General features: G+C 34.7%; 1 pseudogene; it reads left to right on the plus strand.

The window, feature by feature from the left end:
* Positions 1-1,665: 1,665 nt before the first annotated feature.
* Positions 1,666-1,815, plus strand: LOC118618043 (annotated as a pseudogene).
* Positions 1,816-6,000: the final 4,185 nt, after the last annotated feature.

Raw genomic sequence — 6,000 nt, forward strand, 5'->3', positions numbered from 1 at the left:
TGTGGGCATTGAAACCAGTCTGATTTAAATATCTGATACTATAATCTCTATCTTGCATTTTAACCTTGGTTCACATCTTAACTTTCATTATTTCTGTTTGTACTAAACTTCACAGCAGTCTTCTTCCTCTTTTTCTTTTGGCCGGAAGCGCAGATAAATCCTCTAGTCCATATGCCAGATACACATGTGGTGAAGGCTTTATGAGGAATGTTATACTGAACTAAAATAAACAAACAAAAAAGACGACATTGTATTTGTACCAAGCTGCTCCCGTTCTGCTGCTGGCAGACTTTTTCAAATGCCCACGTTGTAATATAAAAACAGCCATTAGAAGCCAACTATTCAATTAAACTCCTTTTCTTGAGGAAATTCAACACTCATTGTCTTTTAAAATTCAACTGGTGATGAACAAAAGGTTGTTAAAATTAGACTAAAATCTTCTGCATTTCTCTGTTCTCTGATTTTCAAACCTGTAGTTACAACGCTGTTCGTGTAATATCTCACTGAATTTACAGTACAGTAGTTAAGGCTATTTGAAATAAAACGATATTTTGCAATTAATAAATATTTTTAAGGAAAGTCAATAAATCAAAGAAGCAAGGTTTATCTAGCAGGCAGACTAGAACATTAAATATATTCTAATAATTCCAATGCACTGGCTGCAAGAGGGTCACACATTTAGTTTTAAGATGGTAAGCAGCCAATGCACATGGGAGAACATTATCACTTTGTTTATTTATAGTGCACTTAAGATAAAAGCACACCAGATGGTTCATAGAAGAATAATGCGCCTGGTCCTAAAATGAGTGAGGTTTCTCTGAGAACTCTTATACTGAACACTGTGTAACAGAGTAAACAAATTGAACTGAATTGTTAAAATTCCACATGTATTTCATAGATCTCTTTCTAGTAGACTAATAACATCAAGCCGAAGAGATTCAGTAAAAGTGATTCTTAGGGAGACTAAAGCAATACAGAAAATAACTTTCTATACTGTTTTTCTCAATTGCGTTCTAAATTTACTCCTCAGATTACACACTGTGTTGAATGTCGGAATAACCATGATTAAATACCATCTGTGCCTCAGGTAAAACACGGAATTACAGAGACCAGAGTTATAAATATGCACTCTGAGAGGCATTGCTGGAGCGCTATTAAAAATAACTCTAAGTATTTGTAATTGTACTTGGTTTTCAGAGTCATTTTTATTATTCCAACTAGCAAGAGAGAAACTATCCTTTGACTATTTTGGGTAGTTCTCAGCTGGGGCCCTTGTAACAAAAGGTAGATTAAGAAGAGAAAGGCATGTAAATTTATTTCATATTAAGTTTCACGTGACATAGGAGACTTCATACGAAATGAAGACCTGACGAAATGGTTGAAGTAGAGAGTTTTTATGCTAGTTTTGGTGAAAAGTAAAAAGTTATGGAAAAGAGAAAATGTATAAATCAAAAAGTGTGGGAACTAAATGTCACAATCTGGGAAAGCGTGTTTGTTCAGATTCCTCTCGGTGTCTGTGTTGGGGGGGGGGGGATACTCCTTTCCTCCAGTTGGCTTCTCTCACCTGAGGGTCTCATCTCCTGCTTCAGGTGAAGGTCAGAAAGTCCTTCCTGCATCTGCTATTTTACAAATTCCTTTAGCCTGAATTATTCAAGATGCCAAGGTATTGCTTCTTGGCCTTTTGGCTAAGATCAAGTGTAGTATCTGTTCTTATCAGTTTAATATGCCAAGGTGCCATATTTTAAAGTGGCTTGTATTGAATTCCATCAGATGTAGTAAATATGGTTTTCCATATATAATACATAGGCAATTCCCATTTTTATCATTAGTGAGATTTTTCAATGTTTTTTGGGAGAAGGGTATAGAAACACTGGAGTAATTATTCTAAAAATTAAATATTGAAATGTTTTCCAAAGTATTAACAGTTTACAAAAACCTAAGTGTTTATATATAATTTTTATTCTTTTGCATAGTACTTCCTCTTGTGCACTACACAGAAAATTAACAGGTTAGAATTTGAGTCATGACATAATGAAGAATCTAAAAGATTATATCAGTGCCTCTGGTGAAAACTCTTAATGGAACAAAAATAAACTGATTCTTACTAATATTACTGGAGAATTGCACAGGTGTAATTTCTCCATTGCTAGTAGAAGTGGGGTTCTTGCAATATCTTGAGAAATAGAATTTTCTAAGCCTTGCATGGATGAATGACATGTGGTAAAAAGGTTTATTTGGTGTAGTTACATCCCACAATTTGCAAAGTGCCATTTCCCTTAGTTTGGTCCTGGAGGAGGGGTAGCTGGGGATTCAGCAGAGCTAGAAGCAGAGCCAGTATCCAGAGTTTTCATTCCATGGTGGAGTTGAGTCCCGCATGGCATCAGGCTAGTCACAGTGCATTAGTCCATTGTGTGGAGTCTACAGTGTTGTGGGCCATGTGGGAGAGTGCAGAGTGTGAGAGCCCTCCAAGCCAGGAATCAGGTGCCAACTGGGGGGGTGGGGGGAGAGAAAGAGAGAGAGAGAGAGAGAGAGAGAGAGAGAGAGAGAAGAGACTCCCTTTGTTTATGAGTTTAAATATTGTAGATTTCATGCCCTTGCAATGGCCATGCCTATTCTGGCCAACTACCTGTTTCCAAGTGTGACTAATAGGCAAGCATCCTCTCCCATCACCCTGCCCTTACTGGGCATGTATCTAAACTGCCTCTGTCCAGTCCCTTCCTCCATCAATCTGTGGGGAATAGAACTGCAGCTTTCTGGTGAAGGTATACAAATGGCATGCCTATATTACCTAGTCTTCCCTTTGTTCCTTTCCTGTTAATTAATAACCAGGTTATCACAACAATATCACTAGGATGCAATCTAACCCTTATTCAGCACAGGTCCTGATTGAATTTAGGGATTCATCATCACTCTATGACAGCAATTTTCAACCATTGTGCCACAAGAATTTTAAAAACATGCAATACCTGACTATTTAGTCAGGGGTACTGACCTCTTTTCCCTTATACTGTCAAATTAAAAAATGACAACAGCCAACAAAACGATAGCTGTCTCATGTACTACACAGAAAATTATATGAATCAAAATTTTATGAATGAATAAAACTTATACTGTTTTTTTGTCAGATTGCCCAAAAATATATATATTTTTTGATGTGCAGCAGACTTTTAGTAATTAGTTTATGTGTGCCATGAGATGAAAAGAGTTGAAATTGCTGATCTTTGTGGTAATGAATTAAAAGTGAGAGCTTTAGTATAAGCTCATACTTTTAAAAATCTATCTAGCCATATATACTGATAGTAACATATAGGCATATTTGTAGATATGTATGCACAGGAAAATATACATACATATATTTCCTTGCTCTGTCACCCAGGTAGGCCTAGAAATAATGACATCCAGTAGCAATGAACATACCTAGTACCCAAATCTTGGATTTTAATATAATTCTCCCAAGAAGGAAAACAAGGGTCCTTGGAGAAATGACTGAATATAGCATTCTATCTAGTTAGCTATCTATCTATCTATCTATCTATCTATCTATCTATCTATCTATCTATCATCTATCTATCAATCATCTATCTATCATCTATCATCTATCACTTCCATTCAATGATGGAGTGTTGCTGTGCATATCAATGTCTAATATTTATAACTTGGTGAGTCAGGCAACACCAGGTAGATTTTTGGTAATTCTGGTAACATTAGAGCTTGCCAATCCAAAGGTCAAGAATTCAACCTTTACTAGGGATCTGTAGCAAGCCAGAAACTATTTCACAAAAGGAGAACATTTCTCTACATAGAAAGCTATGCCTCAAGAATTCTAAAGGGACTGCTTTACGATTCACCTATAGAGGTTCACAGAGGAAAAGTTTAAATGCTATGTGATTTAGTGATCTGGCAGTATTTGAAATTGTATGTGACTATAATGCTAAATTATGCAGTGTAGTTAGTGCCTTACTGTATAAGCAATAGACTATTTAGGAAGCAAAATAATAGATATAAGTCAGTGTTTTTATCATCTCATTACAGAGGTCAAGAGAGTTGTGTTATTAACTGCAACCCGAATATATTTTAACACATCAAGTTATAAAAATTGACAAATTTATAAAAGCCAGAAGTTCCTTTGGGATAAATAAAAAGGTTGATATTATTTGAATAACCATTGTTATATTTTTTGTGTTAAGATTTTGTTATGTAAACTTCAGTAGTAGTTCATATGGTAAATTATCACTAAAAATAGAAAATAATATTTGCAGGTTAAAATAAGAGATAATACATCTTAACATTTCATTTTGGTACAGTATTTAAGAGCAAAGTTGTCTAAAGGGTGTACCATTCTGCAGGTTAATATATATTTCCACTTTCCATAATGTTGTATATATGATAAAAAAAAAGGCCATATATTTTTATAATAGCAGGGTGTTCTTTATTTGATGTTGCAGCTGTCATATATTCATCAAATATATATGATGAAACATGTTTAGATTCAATTAAGCATAGTTTTCCCTGGGAAAATGAAAGAGAGACTCTACAATTATCTTTTTGAGGTAAAGAAATAAAACCAAAGACCACATAGGCCCATTGTACTGCACCTTAACTCAAAATGTGTGTCATGTCATTTATAGGGTGTTCTCAAAATTGTATGCACTAAAAACATCTAATTATAAAGCCAGGGTTTATTAAAATACACTTAATTTTCAAAATGTAATAGAATCTAAATACATATTTTGGGGACACCCTGTTTATGCTATTGTGCATACTTATATTTAGGACTTACCTAAGAAATATAATACACTCTAAGATTTAAAACTATTTTATCATATTTAAAAAAAAAAATCTACAGCTTTCATCTTAATACATGTATAAAATTTTACTGAAATTTAACATTTTATTCATTATTTATTTATTTAATCCTCATCCAAGGATATTATTTTATTGAATTTAGAGAGAGAGAAAAAGAGAGAGAGAGACACATTGATGTGAGAGAGAAACGTTGTTTGATTGCCTTCGGTATGTGCCCTGACCAGGGATCGAACCCACAACTTAGATATGTGCCGTGGCTGGAAATCCAATCTGACGCTTCTTGGTGTATGGGACAAAGCTCCAACTGACCAACTGAGCCACTCTGCCAGGGATGAACTCTAACATATTTTACAAAGTTTTTCTTAGAGGACTAAAACTGGAGACAGCCTTACCCTGACAGAGCACCTTAACTCGAAATCAAACAGCATCCTTAACGATAGGGATTTAAAAATATTCATTTTGATATCAGAAATAACAAAGTAAGTTGCTATCAACATTTCTCTTTCTATAAGACTGTAAAGAGAGAAAAAACGTTGCTGTTTTTTGTTGCTCATAAATTTCTCTACATGTGATATCCAAGAGAAATTGCAGACAAACTTAGAACTAATGAGAGAGTTTCGTAACCTTGCTTGAATCAAGTCATCATGTGAAGTCAGAGTTTTCTGGGACTATGTGCCAGAAACAACCAGAAGGAAAAATATAGTCATTATGAAAAGATTAGGCAAATCAATACATTAAATTTCTAAGAATAAATCCAAAGAAGCTTAGTAAAACTTTTTAGGAAAAGGTTTTTGTTCCATTTTGTTCTACCTTTTTGTTCTGTTCAGGCCCTCAGTGGATTAAGTGAGGCCCACCTACTTTGGGGAAGGCAATCCACTTTACTGAGTCTACCAATTCCAAAGTCAGTCTCTTCTAGGAACACTGCCACAGATACACCTGGATGTCATGTTTAACCAGCTATTTAGGCATCCCATCATCCAGTCAAGTTCACACATAAAAGAAGCCATCATAGACAACTACAGGACTTAGTTTTATTCTATCTTCTTCTATTGACTAACATGTTGTCTGCCACTTAGAGCATTCTCAGGACATGGTATTGATAAAATTACAATAATGATATAGTGTTGTAAGATTATTTACATATTTCAGCAATCAATGAGAGTTTTGTAGATAATTTTTTATTTTATTGTTTTT

The sequence above is a fragment of the Molossus molossus genome, unplaced genomic scaffold (genome assembly GCF_014108415.1).
Source record: "Molossus molossus isolate mMolMol1 unplaced genomic scaffold, mMolMol1.p scaffold_m16_p_5, whole genome shotgun sequence".
NCBI lineage: Eukaryota > Metazoa > Chordata > Mammalia > Chiroptera > Molossidae > Molossus > Molossus molossus.